Source organism: Octopus bimaculoides, chromosome 9 (genome assembly GCF_046866305.1).
Source record: "Octopus bimaculoides isolate indiv1 chromosome 9, ASM4686630v1, whole genome shotgun sequence".
Classification (NCBI taxonomy): Eukaryota; Metazoa; Mollusca; class Cephalopoda; order Octopoda; family Octopodidae; genus Octopus; species Octopus bimaculoides.
The window spans coordinates 68,613,761-68,640,682 of NC_142936.1; the positions used below are offsets into that span (position 1 = coordinate 68,613,761).

At 34.6% G+C, this 26,922-nt stretch overlaps 1 protein-coding gene across 17 annotated transcripts in view; it reads left to right on the forward strand.

Annotated features, from left to right (window-relative positions):
* The window catches only part of LOC106883044 (ubiquitin carboxyl-terminal hydrolase 9X), a 160,126-nt gene that overhangs the window by 5,271 nt on the left and 127,933 nt on the right, over positions 1-26,922 (forward strand). For 12 of the 17 annotated variants that reach the window (XM_089357649.1, XM_089357658.1, XM_089357664.1 and 9 more), the window contains one exon: positions 18,213-18,257. The exons of 3 other annotated variants lie outside the window; for them this stretch is intronic. The gene's annotated coding sequence lies outside the window, so the exon portion shown is untranslated. Of the gene's footprint in view, positions 1-3,042; positions 3,198-18,212; positions 18,258-26,922 lie in introns of those variants that run through there. 2 more of the 17 variants (XM_089357660.1, XM_089357651.1) reach the window with 2 other exon arrangements.

Here is a 26,922-nt window from a genome sequence, read left to right on the forward strand (position 1 = left end):
AAGTCGGGGATCATTTTAGCAATTACTGACAAAATAAAATAGAACCCTCATTTTGTAGCCACCATCCTGAAACTATGCATCTGCTTTTTTTTTTAACTGTTTTGGTTTTCTTTTCTTTTTTTAACATAAAAATTATTATTATAATTTAAACAGAAAAAATATTTTCTATAATATTTGAAAATTAAACATCGATGAGAAAAATATGCCGACAGATTTCTGTAGAGGAAATTATTATTTAACTGCTGAGAGATCTTTTACTACAATGAAGCGACTAATATCTGCGTCTTCAATTACAAGGAGTTGCTTAAAAAGATAAATTATATTGTTTGGTTATTCCCTTTTTTCTGTGCATGTAATGATAATAAAAGGTTTATTCACTCCATACAGTGTGATATATATAATATAATGGGTGTTAATAATTGAAAGCGTGAACGAGGTGGCGTGATGATTGCCGGTTGCAAGTTTTGTGTGAAAGTGTTACATTATATATATATATATATATATATATAAAATGTATTTGTGTGGGTAATGATTGATCTCATCACACATACATTATGGAATGGTGGTGGGTGAATTCGCAATGAAATAATGCATATTTTCCAGACCTCTCTCGTGTAATCGATATAATATATGCTATTAGGGTTGTATCTAATCTGTATAATAAATGTACGTGTGTGTGTAATGTTCAGTCATAGACTTAACATTGAAGATAAATTTATGCTTCAAAACCGGCTTTCGTACCACAATGCAACTATTTTATTGATTTCTCATCTGTAACATTGAGCTTCTTTTTTTTTTCCTCCCCTTCTCCTTCTTCCCTCCTTATCCTTTTAATTATCGTCTCTGGTCTCTTTATATGAAGTTCATTTATTTTGTCGTTTCACGTTTTAGAAGCCTCGCTATGACTGACTTTAACTTTTCACTCTCAACTTCATTGGGTGTATGCGTGGTGGGGGCACTTACTAAAAACCGGAGAATCATTTAAATAAAGCCTACGTTTTTTTTTTTTTTTAATAATATTATTGGTTTTTACTTTAGCAAAAATCCCCAACAATATTGCTATGTAACGGCCTCTGCTGTTAGGGGAAAAGCATGACTGTCATAACTTCCGGTTTCTCTATTGTTGGTCGGAGGTGTCATGTCTGTCTCTTTGAAAACTTTATCTATGCGGTTGTGTGATGGTTTAGCAGTGGTTACTGCTGGTGTTGAATAATCTCAGCAAATCCAGTCTGCGACTTATTAATTATTGGCACAATCAGTAGAATGCTGGACGAAATGTCTTGTTGCTGTGTTTAGTTACTTCCCTTTACATTGCGAGTTCAAATCCCGCCCAGGTCGACATTGTCTAATAATAAACCAGCAAGTCAGATTGACTGCATCAGCTGTGCCTTTGCTCTACAAATCTATGACTTTATGCAAAAAGTCGGAAATTAGAGCTGACATTGCCTTTCATCTACTGAGTTTAATTAAATGGTACCTGTAATATAATAGTGGATTAGTTGATGTGTTTATATATGTATATCTACGCACACAAAGCTTGGTTATATACCAAACTATTTTGAAATATATTCCCCTGTGACTTGGTCAGCGAAAATATTACATAATGTCGACAGTTGCTTTTTTTTGTTTGTTTGAAAGGCTTGGGCATTTCAAAATCTGATTTCTACTACCATTATACAGCAGTTTGTTGTATAATGGCAGCAGAAACTGTACACATCAGTATATGATGATCGCGGAATGTTTTCATGTAAAATGTCATTCCTTATTATTTCAAAGAGATATAAAAAAGAGTAAACGTCTTGTAAATATCTATAACAGACAGACGTCTGTGTTATGCGTTTTAGATATAAAGTGTAATAGACTTAGTATTTAGACTATATATTTATAATCCAATCGTTAGTCCGACAAAGTATATTTTGTTTCCCCCTATCGCTCATAGACACGTATGTGTGTGTGTGTATATACAACTGTATGTATGTATGTGTATCTATCTGTGTATATGTGTGTGACTTCGTATGTATAATTTCCTGTAATCTACAAACTACTATCACTATGCGCATATTAGTTAGTATATATTACGCTATAATTGTCACGATACGGTTTTTATATGATTCCCATTGGTGGAATAATTCTTCGATTAAGATAACTTTCTGATTTCTTCATCTATTAATTCCGACTGATGTCTTGTATTTATTAAATCATCAAACGGTTCTTTAGGGAGGTGGTTTATCCCAACAATCTCTGCATCTCTTCGCTATTAAAATGTTGCTACTCATTTCTTCCTTTTTTTTTTTTAACCGGACAGGTGATTGAATAATATCGATTCGTAAACTGATTTCATTATATTGAACGTAAAATTTTATTGTTTAGTATTCAATGTGATAATTGTTTTCATTTTTCTGTTTCATAAGTGTCTGTCTCTCAAGAAATATGTTGTAGGTCACAAAGCGATGTAATTTTTTTTTTCTTTTTGTTTAAGGTTGGGTGTTCGGGCAAATAGCTTTATTTATCTCGCACCATCCTATATAATAAATCCAGGTAAAGGTGGGGTGGGTACTGACATAACAATGCCTTGACTGTTCGCACGCACACACACACACACACACACACACATATATATATATATGTAATGTTGCGTGTATATGTAGATATACACACGTCCAATGTGTACATTTATGAATGTATAACCTACATACATCATTCTCTCCCTTTGTCAGTTTGTGACTGGATGGGTTTCATTATGAAATAAGCAACATTAAACATTTCTTTTCGGCACATACGCAGAGAATCCCTCCTTCCTCTAAATAATTAGTGTGTGTGTGTATACATATAATATATATATTATATATATGTATATACTTTTTGATGGTAAAACGGCTCAATTTAGGTTAATTGTGTATTGTTTTTCTATTAATTTAAAAAACCATATTTTAAAATCCTTGACTCGATCGTTTTCTTATATGCTGTACATCTGTTAACTCGCGCAGTTCGCTGCTGTTAGGCATGAATATATTAGCGGAGTTTGTTTCGTATAATCTATTTGAACAGGAGTGTCACATGATGATGATGGTAATTGCGGTGGATTTGTTACATAAAAAATAAGGAAAAACTAAAATAAAAAGAAAGCCATTGTCAGCTCCTGAGCAGACGAGAAGTTGTGCCTTTAATACATTTCCCAAGGATATTTATTGAGTGACGTAACTATAAATTAGATTCTTTATAATAACACTGCGTCTATTATTATTATTATTATTATTATTATTATTATTATGAAGGAGGCATACAGTGTTGGGTTGATAGGAAATAAGATGGTCTGTGACTTTTGTACACACCTGAGGTCAGTGAAATAGCTTTAAATGTGAATCGAATAGTGTTTGAGAAGCTCGCCAGGAGATTCTTACTGCACAGGGGTCGCCATAGTACTACTAATAATAATTCTTTCTAATTTTGGTATCAGGCCAGCAGTGTTGAGGGATGGGGGTTAGTCGATAGGATCGACCCATGTATCGGACTGGTACCACCCCGAAAGGATAAAATGCAAAGTTAACCTCGAATAATATTTGTTTATTCTAATTTTATGTCCCTGTTGTACTGCAGTTAATTTTTGACATGACTTTTAACTGAAGGTGTGGTATGTTGAATGATTCGATTATATTTCAATGCCATCCCATTTACTAGGTTACTACGGCAATGTGTTTGACCGTATAATTTCCCCGTTTCTATTTTAATAACCAATTCCTCATGTTTTTATGAAGCGGTTTAGTTTCATTTTCACAACTAGCTTATATATTTCCTAGTCTTGTCCTGTTGAGAGAAAGCGAGAGTGAGAGAGTCCGGTCCATAGACGACTGTGTTGTGTGTGTGTACTTCACCAATGAGGTGGCGCTAGCTACCATGATGTCATGTTTCTCATTTCAAGAGAGAGGAGAAAGAGAGAGAGAGAACAACTAGCATTTACTCGACTACTAAATACCAACTCCATGTAGTTTGTACATTATAACAATCAGTCTAAACAATTCCAGTTGTTGGTAATCAGCCGTGAACTAGCTCGATGCTTCAAATCCTTTCAAACGTCTCTCTTAGCTTTACTACTACATATCATTCGCTCGACTTGACTACGATTGGTTCAATTCGATTTTCTTATATGATTATCTATCTATCTATTAAAGAGAATGGTTATCTCAGTTAGCTATGTTAAGCCCCCCCCCCCACTCGTTTGTTTGTTACATTATTCTAATTGCAAGGGCAGTGCTTGCTAATGATTTTTTTTCCAGTCGAAATCCATCTCTTGCTTGACTTTTATCCCTGTCGTAGATGAATTTACATACCAGTTATATATTGGGGTAGATTTTCATGAACCACTCCCCTAATCCTCAGGCACTAGCTTTGTGTCTAGTGAAGGGAATGGGTGGTGGTTGATACGTTATCTTTATTAATGTATTGTGTTGTAATATCCGTAGCACTAACTGATAACCCGATTTCATTCAAATATATTTTCCTCGAATTAGGACAGTGTTTGAGTTACATAGATATACTTATATATTTTATGTTATAATACCTTCAAAATTACCATATTTATAACAAGGCTTGCTCGTTGTTTGAATGACTAATGTTATGAAATTATAACTTTTTACCCCTGCTGCTCCGCAATTTCATTTTCGTACCAGATTCTTTCTCTCGTCTGTCACATTTAACTGTTTTAGAACTTGGAGCATTTTCCAAGAAATGACGTGCTTTCAAATGAATCTTGTTTAGTATTTTTATAAATTATATGATAATTTCTATTTTATCTATCTATATATATATATATATATATATATATATATATATATATATATATATATATATATTGGCTGTTATTTGTTTAAACCTGATGTGTATCTAACCGCAAAGCTTAAATTGACTGAAATCTTGTTTGCACTTGTTTCCAATCATGACATGACTTGTTAGCTATGGTGTATGTGTGTGTATTATGATTTGTATTGTAAGCACCTCAAACTAAAGCAAAAGCAATTAATAATATTTTCTCGCTCACTAGGATGGTCTTTTGGTATAATTACAGATTGGTACCCCCTCCCCGGCATTGATCCTTCACAGATTTTTGAAAACTGCGTATTTTAAAGTGAAATTTTACAGAAATACGTTTTCGAGCGTATAGATTACAATTATGTTGATAAAATAAAAAAAAAAAAGGAAAAGGGATTTTTTCAGCAGGAGTTTCAAATCATTCTTTCTCTTTGTTTCTACCAATTTCCGTAGCTCGGCCATTTATTTATTTTTTTTTTTTTCATAATCATGCTTGAAATATCGTATTACGTAACTTGCACTCTCGAAAAGAGATTTTTGCAAAATGTCATTAAAAAATGTTTTTCAAAGAGGTAACAAAGTCAAGAGGGACGGAGAGAAATATTCCGAAACTCCTACCCCACCTTTTATATGCTATTAACATAATTGTAATTTTCACCCTCGAAAATGTATCGTTGTAAAATTTCGTTAAAGAAATATACAATTTGCAAAATGTTAAGAGGAGAGGGTCTGTAGGGGGGTGGGGGGCACCATTCTGTAGTTATACCTCCATTTCTCGAGTTTGTTTCATTTTAAAATGTTTCTAAATCTGTTAGTCATTTATTATTTGTACATAAATCAACGAATAAAACACTTGACTTTTGAAGAGGTTTTTTCCAGTGTCTAATTTTACAAGCTAAATATCTTTGCCATACTTGTGACAGGATTACGAACCATTGACCGACAGCACGCTATTGACCTGATCAGCTCTCTTGCATAACTACTCCTTGTTAAAGACAAACTATACAATGCACTTGGCTTCTTTATACACCTTTTGCAGGGAGTCACGCATAAAAATAAAAAAATAAAAAAAAAGTCTCCCACATATTTTATGATTCTCAGTTGGCTGCTTTTTGTCAGATTAACAAAGCACTAAATGAATTGAAATTTATGTTTTACTTAGTTCCGAGTTGTAAAAGTGTTCAGGTTTCGAAAGGACATTTTCGACAAGTTGGCGAGCTTGTTTTTTACTTAGTACTTTAACGGATCTGCCACTTATAATTTCAAAGAACGAGTTTTATCTATTGAACATTTGTTTGCCATAATTTTTTTGTAAGGTATGAAATGCTTTTTTTAAAAAAATAAATGAAACGTTCACTTAACAATGGGTTCATAATACTTGTCTTAGAGCTGTATCTCGATAGTTACATGAGATGAATCGAGGTTAGAATAGGAGACTCCTGTTTCAGATGATATTTTGAGAAGATCTCGTACTACAGGCTCTAAATAAGTTAAGGTATGTAAAATACCCCTGCATACATAGATGTCTGCAGTATGAACCCATGACAGATTTTAAGTCTAATAGTTTTCTGTTTTTCATTTAGCTTAAATTTATTGGTACTCACATTGCACACCAGTGCACATATTGTTGTTGCTTAGTGCCAAGTATTCCAACCATGATCGTCCCATAGCTTTAGTGTTTCAGTGTACTTTTGGACCACATCATCCAGTGTCATTTCTCAAAGAGAGATTTGAGGAAGATTTGGTTGTTACTTTTAGCTAAGTGATTAACCATATAGCGATTTTCTCATTGGCTCATCAATGGGCATGTAGGGATCTGAAGTAGCTTGAAATTTCACTTAAGTAATGTTTATTTCAATAAATGTTGAACAGAAAAAACAAATCTTAAAGCAATATCTAATGCAAATGTTAATCAGCAATTTTTTTATAGTTACTTTGACCTGGCAATGTTTTAACTTGTGGAGGCTAATCAGGCAGTATTTTCACTTGTGAATGTTAACCAGGCAATATACTTGTGGAGGTTGACTGGGCAATGTTTTTGGCTTGTGGAGGTTGACTGGGCAATGTTTTAACTTATGGAAGGTGATCAGGCGATATTTTTGCTTGTGGCAGTTGACTGGGCAATGTTTTAAATTGCAGCACTAGTAATTTCAAATTAGTGAATATCAGTTGTGAATTTCCCCAAAATGTATTACATATTAACTTGTATTTGATATGCTTAGGACAGAAAGCATTTCAGATGCTTCTATTTGAATTTCACAATATGAGTGCAATTGATCTGATGAACATGCTTTTGTGGTAGCAGTCTTACTTTCATATAATACCACAGGATTTCTTGCTCTGTGATATACGCATGTTGCTCTCACCCTCAATAAGTTCACACATTTTGACCATGTTACCTATGGAGCACCATTTCCACTGTGGACCATATCATCATCATCTGAATTGGGGATTGTTTCTTCTGTTTCACCATCTGTCATGTAATGAAAAATTGAAATGTCATTATCAATGTTTATAATGAAGACACATAGGTTTGATTTTTGGATTGGGTGGTGTGTTACATCCTTGAGCAAGGCACTTCATTTCATGTTGCTTCAGTTTGCTTATCTGGAAATGAGTATGAGCTGAGTGTTGATGTAACTCTCTCTCTCTCTGGCTGTCATCTTCTGAATGTGCCTCTGAGTCAAAGGGTGAGAGAGTGAAGAGAGTCTCTGTGTCTGCTCATGACTAATTAGGAACTGAAAACAATTAGTGAAAGCATGACACATGTTACTCAACCATACTCATTTATGGGTGATAGTTGGCTCATTATTGATGTCAAAAACATATCCATCATCTCCGGTGTGGACTGACTATAGTTTTTGCATATGTAAAGAGATCTAGTGACATCATTATCGCATTTGGTACATGGAATCCTTCAAATTCATCACCGAACATAGTGTTATGTATGTCTAAGAGTGTTAGTTATTTGGTCCAATATATTGACAACTTCGTATGTAGTATCCTTTCACAGTAAATTCCTGTTAGAAGTCTTCCACACCTGTGCCTCTGTTCACAACTGCCAGCATGTCATTCAAGAAGCTGTACATCATCTAGAAATCTTTGAGTGATTTCCAGGAATTTTCTATTTGTGGTGCTTGTTTCAGAAATTTAGATTTTGGAGGTTTGGGATTTGGGAATTTTGGTTAGAGGATAATCAATCTGTACTTCCTTTATTTCATTAAAGTGTAATGCAAAGAGATACACAAGTATTTTGGGCTCCCTTTGAATAAAAAAAAAAGAGCAGCATTATTAATGAATCAGTATCCAAATTTCAGAACAAACCACTTTTCATGCTTTTTCTAAGGAAAATGAAATCTACATAAAAAACAACAATAAAAAACAAAATACGAAATAAAGAATAATGGATGTTGGAAGACAAACTGGCAATTGTCATGTTTCTAAACAAAACATCACTCTGTGTTAAAAAGTTCAATTCCCAACCACATGATTTCAGGCAGGTTCAGTCCCATTGCATGGTATCTTGGGCAAGTGTCTTCTATTATAGTTCCATACCAACCAAAGCCTTGGATAATCGTAAACAAGCATCCATATCATACAAGCAGCGGTTTTCATTTCTAGTCTTTCATCAAAATTTGTCCAGGTGAGGGTTGCTGACTAGAAGGGTATCCAGCCTTAAAAATTCTGTCGCATTGAGTTCTGATGACCCATGCAAGCTTAGAAAAGTGATTGTTAAACTATGAGGATATCCTATTTTAATTTAAAATTTTCCATTCCCTACTTCTTGATAGCATATTAAAGATCACTTCCATATTCAATGTAAATCTACAAATTTGTAAAGTTTGAATTTGTTTAGAAAGAATTTAAAATTCAGTCTATCATTATCTACAGCCTGTTACCCTTTTTATTACCAGGCTCACTTGTTTCCAATCAAGATGACATTTCCCCATAGCTTGTAACACTCATTTATAACTATCATGTGATGTCAAGATGAGACGCATGCAAACACACACACACACACACACACACACAAGTATACACACACATACATACATGATGGGCTTTCAGTTTCCATCTACCAGATCCATTCACAAAGCTTTGCTTGGGCCTGGGTTAAAGTAGAAGACATTTGTCATAAGTGCAATTCAGTGGAACTGAATGCGAAACTGTGTTTGGGAAACAAACTTCTTAATGACACAAGCCATGTCTGTGCCTTTAATGAAAAATTTTGAATCTAAAATCTTGTGATAATTTCTGAAGATTTTACCAGGTTTATTTATTTCTGAGAACACAAGTTTTTTTTTTATCTCTAACGGGAAGTACTTTTTGCACATCATAATTGAACACTAAAAGCTTTGTTCATTATTTGTAGCAATCATAATTACGGAGGAAGTTTGTAATATTAATGTTGTTTCTCTTCTGTTTATTCATTATTTATGAATAGAGTTGATGCAACAGCAACTGTACTTCAGCTACCAATAGACAAAGGATTTGAGTTAATGTATCCTCTCCTGGAAAAGGCAATTCTATTCAAAGTAAATCTCATTCTGTGGTAAATAACTTTAAAATAAGCATATGTTGTTCAGTTAATTTTTAATTTATGTCGGAAGACTGTTTATTAAAATCAGAGATGATAATTTATGACATTTTTTAGTTTTAATATCAGACAAAAAGAAACTATTCTAAAAAAAATTCATAATTATTAAGAATATTTTTTTAACAGTTTGTTTGACTAGACAAAAATATTAAACTAGTTACAAGGATGTCTAATTTTAATACAATGTTTCTACATAATTTGAAATTAAGCGTTAAATACATTTAACTATTCTCCATAGAATTTGTTTTTGTTTGAGAAAGTCCAAACACTATTTTTAGCTGAATGTTTACATGATGGTATAAAAAATGGGAATTATATTAGTATTTTAGTTACTGCAGCAGATTAATTAACTTTGTAATTAACATTGAGAGGTAATAATCATGAGCAAGTTTTAACTTAGAAATGGTTTCTGAATTGCTTCCTGGATTGTCCAGAGAATATTGTCTCCTGAAACTTACAAGTTAATTTCTGTGGTTACATTTACAGAGTGAGCTTTGTAACATTATTACTTGAATAATTTAAGTTGTTACCTACCATCAAAAAAAAAAGTTTGCTTCTCAACCACATAGTTTCAGGTTCAGTCCTACTCTGTGGCACCTTGGTTAAGTATCTTTCACTATATGAGCCCAGGCTGTCCAAAGCCTTAAGAGTGGATTTGTTAGGCAGAAACAGGAACAAGCCTGTTGCGTGTATTTATCTTTGATATCACATGATATACTTGTAGTGTCATTTGTTTCCGGTCCTCCATGAAAATGTGGCCATGAGAAAATATCACCTTTCTTGAAAACAGGTGAGGATTGGCATCTGGTTTTGGAAACTCTGCATCAGTAAAACCCATCAAGCAAGCATGGAAAATTGGATGCTAAATCATGATAATGATGATGAAATAGCCTTACTTTTGTAAAGTGGAGAGATGTACATATTATTAACATCTATAAATATTAGTATTGCCTCTTTGCATTCACTGTTGCAAAGTTGTCTCTAATCTGACAATAAGTTTTCTCTAGGCCTTGTTCTTTTTGATGTTTTCATTTCTTTTTAGGCTACCTTTGCTGAATGTCAGGTGATTGCATAAGACTGTAAGAGATAGGTATATGTAGCTTGTTACAGTTTCTTGTGACCTGCTACTGCTTTAAAGAAATGCATCATAGCAATGCTATCAGACGATTCTGTATATTCCCCCTATTCCTCCAATAAGAAACTGTGTGAACTTTTGTAATATTAAGGCTCAGTTGAATGTAGCCACATCTTGTGTAGTGTGTATATTGCCGGTTTTGTTTGCCCACCGAATACCAGGAAGGATGTGTAGCTGTTAGCAATGGAAAGAATCCCGTTTTACAACCTTGTTTCTTGTCAAACCTGCATTGTGAAAGAGCACAGGTCATATGATTTGCATTGTCAATTTTCAGGTAGAGCTATGCTTATGAGTTTACATTTCAGTCATAGAGACCATGTAAATTTGAATACAGCTACTGCTGGCTTTTACCTTCATGTTATATGGCTGGTCTTGTGAAAAGAGATTCAATTTTGTGTTGTCTCCATTTCTTATGTCTTCATTACAGCTGTTGGTGATAAATTTCATATTCCTTGTGTTTAGGAACCATTTTGTGAATGCCCCTGCAGTGGCCTCTTTCACAATGTGTAAAACTCTTTCCATTGCTATCATTTTGAACTAAGTTAAACTTAAAATAGTATGTTGCAATGTTAAATTTACAATAGTTATATATTTATCTCCACTTAAAAGGCAATTATTTTTATAATAGTTATATTACAGAAACATCCTAGTTTTAGCAACTTATTAATTTTTACCAAAATATAAGCAAATGTTTACCTGTATTTTTGTCTAGATATTCATTGGTTGAATTTGGTACTCAGAAATATTTCATGTTATCTTACACCTGAAAACATTGATACACATCTCATTTATTTATTTAGTTGCACTGTTGTCTTTCTATTGTTATTTTATAGATGTAGTACTGTTTTTTTAATGATGACACTACAGGTTTGGGCACTTGGGATTCAAATTCAGAGCACTGATACCTAATTGGTCTTTATCTAAATGAAAATTATCCACTATATGTAGATGTGAATCAGAGACAAAACAGTTACTATTGATTGTATCAGGCTTAGTGGTTAGTGTATTGGGGTTACAATCATAAGGTCATGGGTTTGATTCCTGCACTGGACTTAGTGTTGGTGTAACCGTCTCCTTCCAGCTGTCACATTCTTGATACTCCATTGGGTGAAGTGGAGAGAGAGTCAAGAGAGTATCTATATGTTTGCAACTAACAGGTGCCTTACACAATTAGTGAAAGCATGGTACATGTTACTAGGTCATACTTTGAAGGTTATGGTTTTATGGGCATTAAGTTTAACATAAGCTAAAGAAGACTTATAATAAAATTTAACAAAATAAAACATTTTAAATATCATTTTTAAGTGAACTGTAATCATCATCATCGTTGTCGTTTAACATCCGCTTTCCATGCTGGCATGGGTTGGACGGTTTGACTGAGGACTGGCAAGCCAGAAGGCTGCACCAGGCTCCAATCTGATCTGGCAAAGTTTCTACAGTTGGATGCCCTTCCTAATATGAACCACTATGAGAGTGTAGTGGGTGCTTTTATGTGCCACCGGCATGAGGGCCAGTCAGGCAGTTCTAGCAATGACCATGCTCAAAATGGTATTTTTTACGTGCATGGGAGCCAGTCCTGCGACATTGGCAACGACCACGCTCGAATGTTGTTTTTCATGTGCCAGTAAGGCGACACTCGCAACGATCACACTCAAATGGTGCTTTTTACATGCCACCGACACAGGGGTGACTGTGGGTGGGGGGCAATCAGCAACCCTGGCAATGATCATGCTCAGATGGTGCTTTTAATGTCCACTGGCATGAGTGCCAATCAGGTGGTACTGTCATCGGCCACGTCAGCGATATTTTCCTAAGCATAAAATTTATAAAGAAATCGGTTTTTCTTTTAAGAAAATATTCCATTATTAATTTTATGGCTATTGATTTAAAGTCTGTTATAGTGTGTTCTATGCTTAATTGAAAAATAGTTCTTTCCCATTTTGTATTCATTGTTTAGTGTAAAGAAGGATCTTAAATTATAATGATTAGATCTGGTAGCTTAATATGCAAATTTGTGGACATATTTGCATCATACTTGGATGAACTTTGGTGAATCATTCAGCTTTTCCAGTGGAATCTCTGTCACTGGCCAGATCAGACACAATTTGAAGTCGGTCTACATTCCATTAATAAAGACTGTTAGACAGTTGCTGATCAGTGAAAGATTTGTTTCAATAACTTGCCATGTTTTCAGTTGTCTGTCAATGTGGTGATGTCAACCTAAATATGAAGTTCATTGTCAACAGCATTGACGGTTTCTGGAGTATCTAAACATTCAAGGCTGCTAAATCTGCAAAGTTGTTAGGTTCTGATTTGCAACAACTATAGTGTACAGAGTAATGCTTTTTGAAGGTAATATATCTACACCTGTTCAATGAGGCATACATCTGGCGTGCTTCTCAAACATTAATCACTGAACACTCAGACATCCTTGGCTCATTCATGCACTTCTGCTTTAAATAGTTTTAGAGAAGACTTGAGAGTAAGCCAGCTCTTAGATCACATGGAATTTTGTGGATCCTATAATTTCCTTTTGGGACTCCTAATCTGGACATCAAACTCAAGTGAAGTTTGTACTTATCAACCTTGTGCTTTGATTAGCTGGTGGGAATTAAAAGCCCAAGTAAATGAACTCACTTGATGTAGTTGTATGCCGGTGAGGACATTTTACTTGCTTGTAAAATTAACTGATAATACTTCGATTATGGTAAAATTTAACTTTTAGACAAACCCACTTTGAAACATCCACAAGTGTATTCAATATGATTTAATGATCAATGCCATTGCACAGAGTTTCTGGAGGTGTGGTGTGGGTTATTTCAAAGTAGGGCATAAGTAACAAAAAAATAAAACTTGCAATAAAATTCCAATTAAAACTTGGATACATAGTGTACAGCAGGAAAACTTACTCTTGTTGCTTTGATACTTATTCGCTAATGAAGCTAGGTAAATAGTAACAATGTCTTCACGTAGCTAATGTTTTACAGTTTTTTTATTTTCCAGTTACCATTGTGGTTTGGACTGGTGCACATTGTGCTTTTGTTTTTTAAATGTTTGTCAGCCTGTAAAATGTCGGAGGTTTTTTTTTGCCACTCCTTGTATATCTGTTGTTGGGTATTTTGTCCATTCATGGTTGGGTGTACAAATTTTTTTTTTTGTTTGTTTGAAAATTGAAGTTGGGCGTGGGACTAAAATAAATTAAGGAACACTGTCAATAAGGGCAGTAGACAACAACTAGTAAATCACACAATTGATCAAGATTGGGAGAGTACACATTTTTATCTAATGCCACTTATCTCAAATAATATACCTTACTTCTGTGTTACATTGTCTGGGTGGTAGAGAGAGAGCCTTTCTCTATCACCCAGACAATGTAACACAGGATGTTTAGGTTTTGACATGAATAATTTTGTCTGTGCAAAGGTACCTAATAAGTATTGGCATGTGCTGCTTAGTTCACAAAATTACATATTGCAGACATATCCTGTATGGAGATTTTGGTCAACATCAGCAAAGAATTGTGGACAGCTATAGTTTGCATGTGGAGACGTTAAGCTTTCACAGTTCTCTTATGTATCTGAAGAGACAATTAATGAAGACATAGAAAGAGGAGAAAAAATAGAAATTTACAGAAAAGTTGGATTCTAAATTTACACTCATCAACATCATCAATACCATTTAAATGTCCATGTTGGCATGTGTTGAATGGATTGAAAAGATCTGATGGGTCCAAAGCTTTCATTGTGCTCCTGTCTACTTCAGATTGCATATCAAGCTAATGACATAATAAACTTTTTTAAACTAAGTTATGGTTAATATTCTTAAATGACTTAACCACAATCTAACTTACAATAAATTGATTAGATGCAGCCATGGGTGTATGGTTAAGAAGTACACATTGGGACTGTGTGATTTGGGGTTTGATCCAACTGTGAATGTTGTTGATTGGCATTCTATGCTATACATGCAAATTAATAACACTTTGAGAGTGAATGTGGTTGACAGAAACTGAAGAAGCCTGTCATGTGTTTGTGTGTTTGTAAATGTATTTGCAGTATCTGTGAGCAATTTTTTGTGAGTTTGTATTTCCCTTTGTTTTCATGCGTTTGCTGATTGTAAACAACTTCCACTGGTTTTGTTCTTTGCATGTAGCCAACCATGAAAGTATGTCTTATCTTCTTAGTAAGTTTTTGTTTTCAGTTTTTTTTTATCATGTAACTATGCCAAGGTTGTTTATTTTCCCGTAGTAGGGGATTATTATCTTGCTTGGAAATGGGTGAGGGTTGGTGGCAGGAAAAGCATCTGGCCATAGAAAATTTGCTTCAATAAATTCTGTGCAAGCATGGAAAAGTGAATTTTGAAATAATGGTGTTGATAACAAATACTTCTCTTCCCAACAAATTATCTTAAGCATTAAAAAGGCATCTTATCATCATTATCTATCCCTTGCAGTTCTTACTGATCCTTTTCTCTTTGTCCTCTTTTCCCCTACAAATATGTGTAGTTGCCATGCAGATCCTCCACAAGTACTTGTTCTCCCCATGCTTCCATTTATCATAGTAATCCCCTTGTTCTTTAGCATGAAGTTGCCCTCCCCCCAACCTTCTCCATGGTTTGTAAACCTCTAATCTGTATGGCAATTCAATAGTGCAGGTAGCACAAAAATAAAAAGCACTTAGTCCACACTATAAAGTGGTCAGTGTTAGGAAGGGCATCCAACCCTATACACCATGCCAAAGCAAACATTGGAGCATGATACAGTCCTTTGGTACACAGGTTCCTCTCAAATCAGTCAACTTTTGACAACATGGGCATTAAATGATGATGATGATATTTATGTACATCTTCCTCTTATATGTACCTTATATTGTTTTATGCATCTTCTTGATTGCCTGCTGTTTGGTACTTAGTCCTTTTCTGTGTACTGAGTCAATTTTGCTGAAGGCTCAGTTATGCTAGACTGGTCAAGTCATCAGAATGACTGACAACTGTGTACCCAGACAGCTGTTGTACAACAAGCTCATGCGGGGCTCATGCAAACAAGGAAGGCCTAAACTGAGGTACAAGGGCACCTTGAAAAGCCACCTCACATGAAGCGGCATTAACTAGTCCATGCAAACATGAAGCCTCTGCTGCAGACAGATCAGCATGGAAGTCACTCGCCTCACAAGCAGCAGCTGCCTTCAAAGAGGACTGGTAACAACATCTCACTGCTGCAAGAGAAAGACGTCATGGGACAGTGTTCATCTCAGTCCAGTCAACAGACTACCGTTTTGACATCTGTGGGCACTTGTGTTCTTCCAGCTTTGGATTGTAGAGTCACATGCACGCTCATCGCTGAGAACACAGATTTTGTCATTGTTGGACACTGGTTCAGTTCTGCATGACACCTTGAGAAAGTTCCTTCTGTTATGTCCCTGGGTTGACTTGAAACCTTGTGACTGGATTTGGTAGATGGAAACTGAAACAAGCTTACTCTTTACTCTCTCTTTTACTTGTTTCAGTCATTTGACTGTGGCCATGCTGGGACACCGCCATTAGTCGAGCAAATCGACCCCAGGACTTATTCTTTGTGAGCCTAGTACTTATTCTATCGGTTCTTTTGCCAAACCGCTAAGTTACGGGGGACGTAAACACACCAGCATCGGTTGTCAAGCGATGTTGGGGGACAAACACGGACACAAACATACACACACACATACACATATATACATATATATATACGACGGGCTTCTTTCAGTTTCCGTCTACCAAATCCACTCAAGGCTTTGGTCGACCCGAGTTTATAGTAGAAGACACTTGCCCAAGGTGCCATGCAGTGGGACTGAACCCGGAACCTTGTGGTTTGTAAGCAAGCTACTTACCACACAGCCACTCCTACGCCTGTTACACTCCTAAATATTTAAAGATCTCTTTTAAAGCCAAGACGATGCAAATTATAAGAAATGATACAAGTTGATGGTTTGTACTTTTACCTTGTATTTCAATACTTCACCTTGCTTTCCTTTGTCTGACAGTCTGAGAAAGGTGAACATGCGAAAAAATGACCAAGCATAGAAGTATCAAGTTTTATTGCTATTAATCTGTGTTATAGTATTTTTATTAGGGCTTAGAAATTGAGCCCTCAATTCCTCCATTATTTATCGACTCTGTCTATTCTTTTACTCTTTTACGTGTTTCAGTTATTGGACTGTGGCTATGCTGGGGCACTGCCCTATCAGATCAGTTGAACAAATTAACCCCCAGTACTTTTACTATCAGATTCTTTTGCTAAGCTGCTAAACTACGGAGATATAAACAAACCAACACTTGTTAATTGGTGAGGGGACAAACACAAAGACTCACACACAAATGTATATTTATCATTTACTGTCCGTCTTCTATACTGGCATGCGATGGATGGTTTATGTATGTATGTATATATGATGAGCTTCCATGTAGTTTTTACCTACCAAATTCAGTCATAAGGCATTGGTTGGCCTTGGGTTATAATAGAAGACATTTGTCCAAGATGCTGCCCATTGTGACTGAACTCAGAACCACATGGTTGTGAAGCAAACTTAACTACAACCGTTTGTATATTTGTGATAAATTTTTGTTTATATATTTTTATGGTTAGCAAGTAATTGCTACAGTAATCAGTGTGCTATAATAAGCACAGTAATTAGAAAAAAGTTGGACTCATCGATTGGATTCAAAGTAACAGTTTCATCTGACTTGGTTACTATGGCCATCATTTTAAAAAGTATTGATTCTCAAAACAATGGAAAGGCCACCTATCTAAGAAATATATAATTCTTCAAATACTTTTTCCTGATTTTTTTCTTTTTAATCATCTGCAAAAAAAGCAAACAAAATTTTTAACGAATCTGTTATTTTTTTGTTCTGGAATCATTGATATCAACATTTTCTGTATTTGTTTCTAATTGTCTTCAGATGTCATATTTTTGTATACTTACATTGCACTTAGTCTTGGATTGTAATGTAGGAAATAAATATGTCGGAAAGCCAGGAGTAACAGACAAGTGGCTTACTACAACACAGAAAGTGTTTTAACCAAAACAGTGGAACAAAAAACAAGTTAATAAATAATCTTTTTGATCTTTGTTTCAATGAATCGAGAACTATAGAAATATCATAACCTCAGATGTTATATTAACCCTTTTGTTACTATCAGATGATGAAATACACTGCTTTAATTTCATTAATTTTGAAAATAATCCAGAATTTAGTAAAATAACTTTTTAATTATTAAGCCAGTATTTGGAACATAAATTAACATGAAATTTTGATGGAATGCTTAAATTCAGATCATTTTAAAACAGGAAGTTTGTATCGTGGAACCAAAGGCATCTCAGATGTCTTGGTATCAAAAGGGTTAATGTGATATTGATAAAGAAGTCGCACAATTGTCAAAGACAATGCTACATCAACATTAAATGTTAAATTTCACTATATGTCATTTCAGCTTCAGATTGAGCTGTGTCATCTGTACTATTTTTTTTACTTAAGTATTAATAATACATTAATCATTTTTCCTCTCCTTTAAATATTAGTCTGTTTATTAAAAAAAAAATCCATATAAATACTAAATATATGACTTGAGGTTCTAATTATTTAAAAAAAAAAGGATTTATTTTTATACTTACAAATTCTTAATTTTTTTTATTACAGATCAATTGGATTGCTAAATTCTATTTAGGTCACCTACAGCATCAAGTAAGAATTATTAGATTTTTTTTTTACTTGTATGATTTTTAGGTCAGACTTGTACATCAGATGTTATCAACTATGAATCTAGTGTATGATCTGTATAATTTGTTGCAGTCTGACATCTAGCTCATCACTATATTTTTTGTGTTGTTGAATGTTGCTTTTGTGGTTAAATTTGTCATCGATATCATTTGCAATGTGATTGGATTAATTAGACCTTGTATCAGAAAATGTGAGGAGATGCAAGTTTGGCCTCTAAGTGGTTAAGCATTTTGCCCAACCCATGGTTTTGAGTTTAGTCCTATGTACAGCACCTTGGACAAGGGTCTTCTACTATAGCCCTAGGCCAAAGTCTTGTGAGTGGATTTGGTAGAAGGAAGCTGAAAAATGCATATTGAATACGTGTGTGTGTTTTTGTCATGACATCATATGGTAGTTATAAATGAATGTAACTGTTATACATGTAGTATAATTTATTTCTACTATTATGTGAAAACATGACTGGCTATGGGGAAATATTATTACATTGCTTGGAAACAGCTGAGGTTTGGCAACAGGTAGGGCTTCCTATCATAGGAAATCTGCCTCAACAAAGTCTGCCAACCCATGCAAGCATGGAAAAGTGGGTGTTAAAATGAAGGTCATGATGATGGGTTTTGCCATGGGTGTCGTCTCTTGGCTCTTTCTATTTGATTTCTGTTTTGAAAATTTGAAAATTTGTTCTACGAATCAAAAAGGAAAAAAAATACTAAAAATTCAGTGTTTCATGCAAAACTGAACTCTTTTTTTTTTATTATAAAATTCTCATTTGCTGTTCATCCACATATTACTTATATTAAAAAAAAAAAAGCAACAAAAATGAAAACAAAATGGAAATATAGTCTCATGATTATAAAATCTATTTAAAACATCTAAATTGTTACTAATTGTAACAAGTTGATAATTAGTTTCTTTACATCAATACCTGTTAAGTCAGGTATTTAAGTTTATGAACGTTTGAAATAATCTAGTGATCAAGAAATAATAATCTAATCAACCACAGAGGTTTTCAAACAGTTCTTTATTTTTGTAGACATCCAACATTTGTTTATATCTTGTTCTATCACTATGTGAAATTACATAATAAAATTGTGTACTGGTTATAGATTGTTTCCTTTATAGCTTATTTCTTCAAATAAGAAATTTTTCTATTGTTATATTTTTGTGATATTTGCTTTCTTCTCTTCCTCCCTTGTATTTCTTTCATTGTGTGTGTGACATCTTAATTCTGTGAAATTGTTAAAATTTAGTCATCTTTTTATTACAAACTTCATTTAGAGTTCATTAAGATTTGACAATTATAGAAACCATACAATAACTATTAAAACAATCTCTTCTCACTGAAACAGTAATTGCTAATAGCTTAAAAGAATAAAAGAAAACTACTAAAAGAAAAATTCCATTCTCAGACAAAAATTTCATCCCAAGAACTTGCTCCCCCTTACCACCACCAAGAAAAGGGAGCTTTTATTGTAACCTAAAAGTACTGCTGTCAGCATGCTGTACCAATTCAAATGCAGTATAATTTCTTTAGAATGTACCATACACACAGAAAGCTATTGTGCTTTTTTTTTCTTTCCCTCTGTGAAACTTAGTTATTATTGTTTTTCTGTATGCTCTTATGTATCAGCTGCTGCCAACTGCTAGCATCCGGAAATTTCTCAAACTACACTTCCCACCCCCTGCCAATAGTGTAATGTTTATTTGAAATTCCTATTGTCTTCAGCTGCTATCTATGCAAAATTAGAAAATGAATTTAGCAAAATAATTTATTTGCAGGCTTGAGCAAAGCACACTAGTGTACTTAAGGCATCCTTTACAGTAACTTGGCTTTTACTGTTGTCGTAAACAACCTGGGCAAACTTTCAAGTTGAATATAATATATCCACTTGTAAGTTTTTATCTGAAGTTAATTAAGGAGTAATGTTAAGTGATTTAGGATTTAAATATAGTGTCTATTCTCATTGTCTTTTCAATTAGCTACATTTGAAATACTATTTCTTTTTGTACTTCTGACCTCTAAAGTAGCAGTTTGGGTTTCTACAAGATGGTGACTTTCTATATATGCCTGTGCGTTTGTGTTCTACTTACCTGATTATAGGTGATGCTCACATTTCACAATTAAAAAAAGTTATAGTCTCAAAGTATCAAGCTGTAAAAGAAATATGTATTATAACAATTCATTAGCTAACATCCAAATTAATTGAGACATTCATCTCATCCGTTCTTGGCTGAATACTGTCACAGGCTCAAAGTTTAAAAGCAAGGTAGACATTTTTGTTATTACTCTGCATTTCAAAATGAAACGAAACAAATGAGAACATGGCTGAATATGTCTGGGAAAAGTTTTTACACAGACCGACTTTCTTGTGGATTATTGTCATCATCATATAATATCCGTTTTCCATGCTGGCATCATGACCAAATTATCATACTACATAATTTCAATTAGATATGTGTCTGACAGACCTCAATTGGATTCCATAGTCCTTTCTTTCTTCACAGGTTTTGAATATAAATTGTGATGGACTGATTAACAGTATTTACAATCGGAATGATTCATAAGTCAACGATAGTAGTTCCCTATTGGGTTAAGTGCATTATATAAAGAAATGACATGCCAGATATTTATAAATATAGGCATGGCTCTGTGGTTAAGAAACTTGTTTGCCAGCCATGTGGTTCCAGGTTCAGTTCCACTGTGTAATATCTTGGACAAGTGTTTTTTACTATAGCTATGGGCCAACTAAAGCCTTGTGAGTGGATTTGGTAGATGGAAACTAAATGAAGCCTGTTGTATTTATATATGTGTATGTGCTCCACTGTATTTATATATGTGTATGTGCTCCACTGCATTGTGCTCCACTGTCTATTTTGGTAGGGTTGAGGGGTGGATATAGTGTATGGTGGGTGAGGTTGGTTGGAGGAGGATACATGTGTGTTGGGCATAGTAGCAGAATAATAATGATGATAACAATAGACAGAAGGATGAGAGAGAAGGTGAGAGTGAGTGAGTGAGTGAGAGAGAGAGAGAGAGAGAGAGAGAGAGAGATATGACAAGTAGTTGGGTAGGTTGCAAGAGTGTTGGGGAAGGAGACAGAAGTATGCATTGTGCATGGAGAGAGTGAGAGATGTGGTGGTGGAGAAGGTGAGATAAGTTGATGTCTTGGAGGTGGAGAACAGTGTAAAGTGTGGATGGCGAGGACAGTATTAATCCATACCACAAATGCCTATAAACACCTCTTATCTATAGCTGTGAAATCCCAGTGGTACATATATGCTCACAGACATAAAATCCCAGAGATGCTTAAATGCATCTTTTAATGGTCCATATGGGATTCCATAGCTGTAAATAAGAGACACTTATTTGTGCCTCTGGTATGGATAGTGCTAAGGATGGGGGATGTATATCGAGTGAAATGATTCCTGGTAGTGTGAAAGATTAGTGGTATCAAGGGAAAGTTGGAGTTAGTGGTGGGTGGTGTCTTGAGGAAATTGGACAACGGTCCTGGTTGAGCATGTCTTTTCCTAATATTGATTAATATGGAATGAAATCAAGTAATTTAATTTCTTAGTACCCAGCATCTTAGATGCATGTCTTGCATAGATATTGTATTGAATAGGTTTAAAATTGCTTTTTAGATTAAAACTGGAAATAAGGTTGACCCAGCTAGCATAACATTATAATAAATAATTATTATGAATGCTGTTAATTTATAGGGAAAAATGACTGCTAAATAAGGAATATAAATAGAGTGTATGGTTAAGAAGTTTGCTTCCCAACCACTTGGTTTTGAGTTCAGTGTTACTACAGGCCAACAAAAGGCCCTGTGAATGGACTTGATTGACAGAAGCTAGTGAACTGTGTAGTATATTGGGCAAGTGTCTTCTGCTATAGAGCCTCAGGCTCTAAAGAAACATGTTGTAATATATATGTTTCTGTTTGTCTCTCACCCCTGCTTGACAATTGGTGTTGGTTTGTTTATGCCCCTTTAAATTAGTGGTTCAGCAAAAGTGTTTAATAGGATTAGTGCCAGACTTTAAAAATAAGTCCTGGATTCATTTTATTGAACTAAAAGCTTTCAAAGCAGTACCTTGGCATGGTCACAGTCTGACAATGGAAATTAGTAAAGAATAAAGGATATGTATGTGTGAATGTGTTTGTGTCTCCTTGTCTTGACTTCATATGATTGTTGTTAATGAATGTCGTTCATTTCCAATATTCTGCAAAAACTTGTCTGGCCATGGGGGAAACACTACCTTGCTTGGGAACAGGTGAGGTTGGTGACAGAAAGGGCATCCTGCCATAGAAAATCTGCTTCAACAAATTTCATTTAACCAATGCAAGCATGTAGACATTAAAGCAATAATGATGATGTTATTAAAGTAAATTAATAAAATCATAGATTGCAAAAAGTGGAACCTCTGGACATCTAGTCCATTATTCTTAGTTTTGCCAGTCTACTGCACAGGATTGTTATTTTCTCATTGACCCTGAAAAAATGAAAGGCAAAGATGATCTTGGTGGGATTTGAACTCAGAGTGTATCGTATTGGAACAGATACTGCAAAGCTTTCTATCAGATACCATTTCCAGGATACATATTTAGTCAATGTGAAGTTAAAAGTATTATGTTTAAATTTAGATATCAAGCTATTCTAGTCTATTTATAGTGGAGGTTATTTAGTTAAATTGTAGTATTGATTCATAATCTATCATCATTTAAATATAATGTGATCCTAAAAGCCAATGATTGAAGTTCAATGATGGAAGTTGCGCATAAGTTATAGTAGGTAATACTTGGATGAAGAAAGCCAAGTTTTTTTTTATATATAATACTAGCAAAGATCTGCAGTGGCTACAGCTACAATTTAAAATGTCTTAGTGAAAACAAAAAAAAGGAATATGTGCAGTACAATGCAGTGCAGCATGGTAGTAAAAGTAGAAAGCCTATAAATTATGTGGAGCAATTACATAGTTTCTTCATCCTCTAGATTGTAAATGTCGATTTTCACCAACTTGTTGAGTTTAGACGTTTTAATTTCCACTTCAGACTGTAATGAATTCTTGCTAAAAGAATGAATGACTAATTCTTTTTATTTTTAATTAGCCTGTTGATTTTTATCTCCAATGTAATTGCGATATTTAAACTGGTGACATGTCCCTTCCTCCTTCAACCAAAACGATCCTTCTTTTATACATTTCTACAATTGCACATTGTAAAAGAATATTTTGAATTCTTTTCTCTATCCACTTGTGGACTTATATTACATTAATATCTCTAACAGCAGAATGAGGGAGACAGACTAAACTAAACTAGACTGTTTCCCTAGTTAAACATAATGAGTTACCAATTGGTAGTAATTTATCATTGTTTCGTAAATTTATTTGTTTTTAAAATTTCAGATTATATTTTATTTGCAAGAAATTATTTCATGTTCTATTTATTGATTGATAGTAATTCTGATGTGCTTTAGACAAATTAACTGACTTCTGTTTTATTTTATATTATATAATAAGGATTTTTGTCCTTTATCTTTGGCCAGAGTTGATGGCATGTTATGTTCTGAAGGATTTTACCCTACGTTTTTTTTTTTTCCTTTTTGGCATATCTTTTTTGAAAGATTTTTGTATATCAGTCAGTTTAGATTTATCAGCTGACTTAAATCTAGGATTTTTGCCATTTCTTAGATAAGTGAAGAGATTGCCAGCAAATAGTTTTCATTATTCATTCCTGTATATTATATAAATGTGCAAAACTTACCCTCCCAGGTCAGCAAATAAAGTACATGTAAAAATGTCACACACACAAACACATACATTTATTCACTCACTCAGCCATCTACTTCTTGCACTCCCCCACTTTTGCTCCTTCTATCTTCTTCTCTTATATAGGACCATTTTCCTGGCATGCTTTGAATCTGAGACTGTACTGTGAAATTGTGGAGTTATGCTCATCCTCATTGAATGGCCAGTCCTAAAACATTAAAAAGAAATAATAAAAGAAGGAAACATTTATAGATTAGTAAACATTTTTCTAGTATTTTTAGAGCTTATGTAACTTGTAAGATTTTTACAAATCTCTCAACTGTTATCTCTATCATTCTTTTCAGTCCACTTTATACTATATTACAACTTCATTCACACTCCTTCTTGCCTCTCAGTGGAATAGCGGTAGTGAAAACTTACAGCTGTTCTAGTTCAAAATCTTTCTTTTTCCATTCCTCTGAGTTCATTTATTAACTCTTCTATGCTGAATTCATCCAACAATTGTCAGTTTGACCATATCTCATTCTTGTATTGAAGACTTTTATTTCATATTTCACTAACCTCTCTTTGTAGTTACTGTCTTTGGTGATTTTAATGCATACCACTCCTCTTGGCTGTTGCACTCCTCCCATAGCAGTGCAACAGTTCAGAGACCTAATAACCTGGTCTCTGAACTGTTCTGACTTCCACATGAGTTATTTGCTGTTATTTCCACATGAGTTATTTACTGTTCTGACTTCCACATGAGTTATTTTACTCATATTTCTGACTGGCACATTGCTTTTCCAAAAGCACTTATGACTTCTTACTCTCTCTCAAATCAAACTTTAATGATCCACTCTTCATTTCTTTTTAAATTTTCATGCCCAAGTGCTCATGTGATATTGATTACCTCACACCACATCTACACTGACTCCATGAACAGGGACCTCAAAAATATTCATCTCGTGGGTGGAGGGCCATACCAGCTTTGTCCCCTTCAACAGCACTCAGATACAATCATTACATATTGCAGCCTTCTCCTAAACACAAACATCAAACTAGAACTCTCAAGGTCACTTACAACAAATGCATGTTTGACCTTGCGATTATTGAAGGTTTTTCCTAATGAATGCACATTTTCAACGGAGCAAAGACTGGCCAGATCAATAAGTTTCTAACACCAACTAATCTTCTGCAAAGCTCAGGTAATACCGAAAATGTAGTAAATACACAACTGGGATGGTGCTGCTCCTGCTCTCACACGCATATCTTTGACCACCACATCCAAAAAAAGGTTGTGTGACCGATTGGTATGGAGTTACTCACTCACACATTCCAGTCTCCTACTTATAGATGTTCCTTCTTTTCTGTTTGCCTTATCTATGGCTACTACAGGAGCTTCTTGTCCTTAGAGCTGGCTGGTCTTGTGCCACTTATATTTAGGTACTGTTGACTCATTTGTTTCTTACCCTCTCTTTTTCTTCACCCATATTGTGTCCATGTCTCCAGACCCTGCACCGACCTCAACACTTTTTCCTCAAGATTGGCCCTCTGGTATTTCCTGCAGTTGTTCAGCTTCTCAATTTCTCTTCTATAGATGATATCTTTTTGAAGAGAGGTCTGCAAAGTCATTCATTGATGCCTCTGGCTATATCTGATGTGGTCTTTCAGATGATCCAGTTGATAACTAGGAAGATAGAACCCTATAACAAACTTGATCTTAATGCTGGCGTGTAGTAAAAGAAGGTATGGATAAGGTCAGTGGGTGTCTAAAGAAATTCGATTATATCTTCTGGCCCATCAAAGTGTAAATGAAGAATTTAGTAAAATAACTTGGTCATTATTAAGCTTGTGTTTGAAACATAAATTAACATAAAAGTTTGATAGAAAGATTTAGCTTAGATCACTTTAAAACCAGAAGTTTTTACCATAAAAGGAACGGTCCCAGTCTTGGTAAACTGGTATCAAAAGGGTTAAAAGGAAGTTTAACCAAATAAGTAAAAAAGCAAAAAACAACCAAAAACAAACAAATCCACTATTTTTTCTATTACGTTTGTCTAGCCACTCCTGAATCAAGTGAAATACCTCACATCTTCCTACTACACAACAATCCTTATTCTCAAATCCTTTGGTATTTCAAGTCAGCTAACTGGTTGGAGCAGGTAATAGTTCTGTACTGACAGTGTATGTATGTAAAGTCTTCCATCTATATTCTACTGGCTCACTTGTGATAGTGATACATGTGGGTTGTTGTAATTTAAGCATATGACTTGTGTTTTTGATCTATTGATGTTAAAACTTGTCTGCTTTGCATCATTGTTCAGCTTTGCAGTTTCTCTTCTGTAGATGATCTCTTTTTGAGGAGAGATCTACCAAGTCATTCACTGGATGCCTCTGGCCATATCTGATGTGATCTTCCAGATGGTCCAGTTGACAACTACGAAAATACAATCCTGTAACAAACTTGATCTTAATGCTGGTGAGTGATAAAAGGAGGCATGGATAAGGTCAGTGGGTGTCCAAAGAAACTTGATTAAATCTTCTGGCCCAACAAAATCTGAAATGAGGTATTGTACTGGAAAACTGATTGCAGTAGCATGGTTCTTGAAATAAAATACTGTTGGGTTAGAATAATTTGGCTACATACTCAAAATGGACTGGAACAGGATACCAAAAGTAGCATTCAACCACTAAACACCTGGCATGGAAAAGTTAAAGACAAACTCAGAGAAATTTATCTTAACATGGGGCAGGGCATTGAGAGTTGCTAAGTAAGGACCAGTGTGAATGGTGTTGAATTGTCAAGATCTTATTTTCCAACTGGGACGAGGATCAGAAAAACTAAACATTGCATTTTGTAAACATTCTATGTATGAATGAA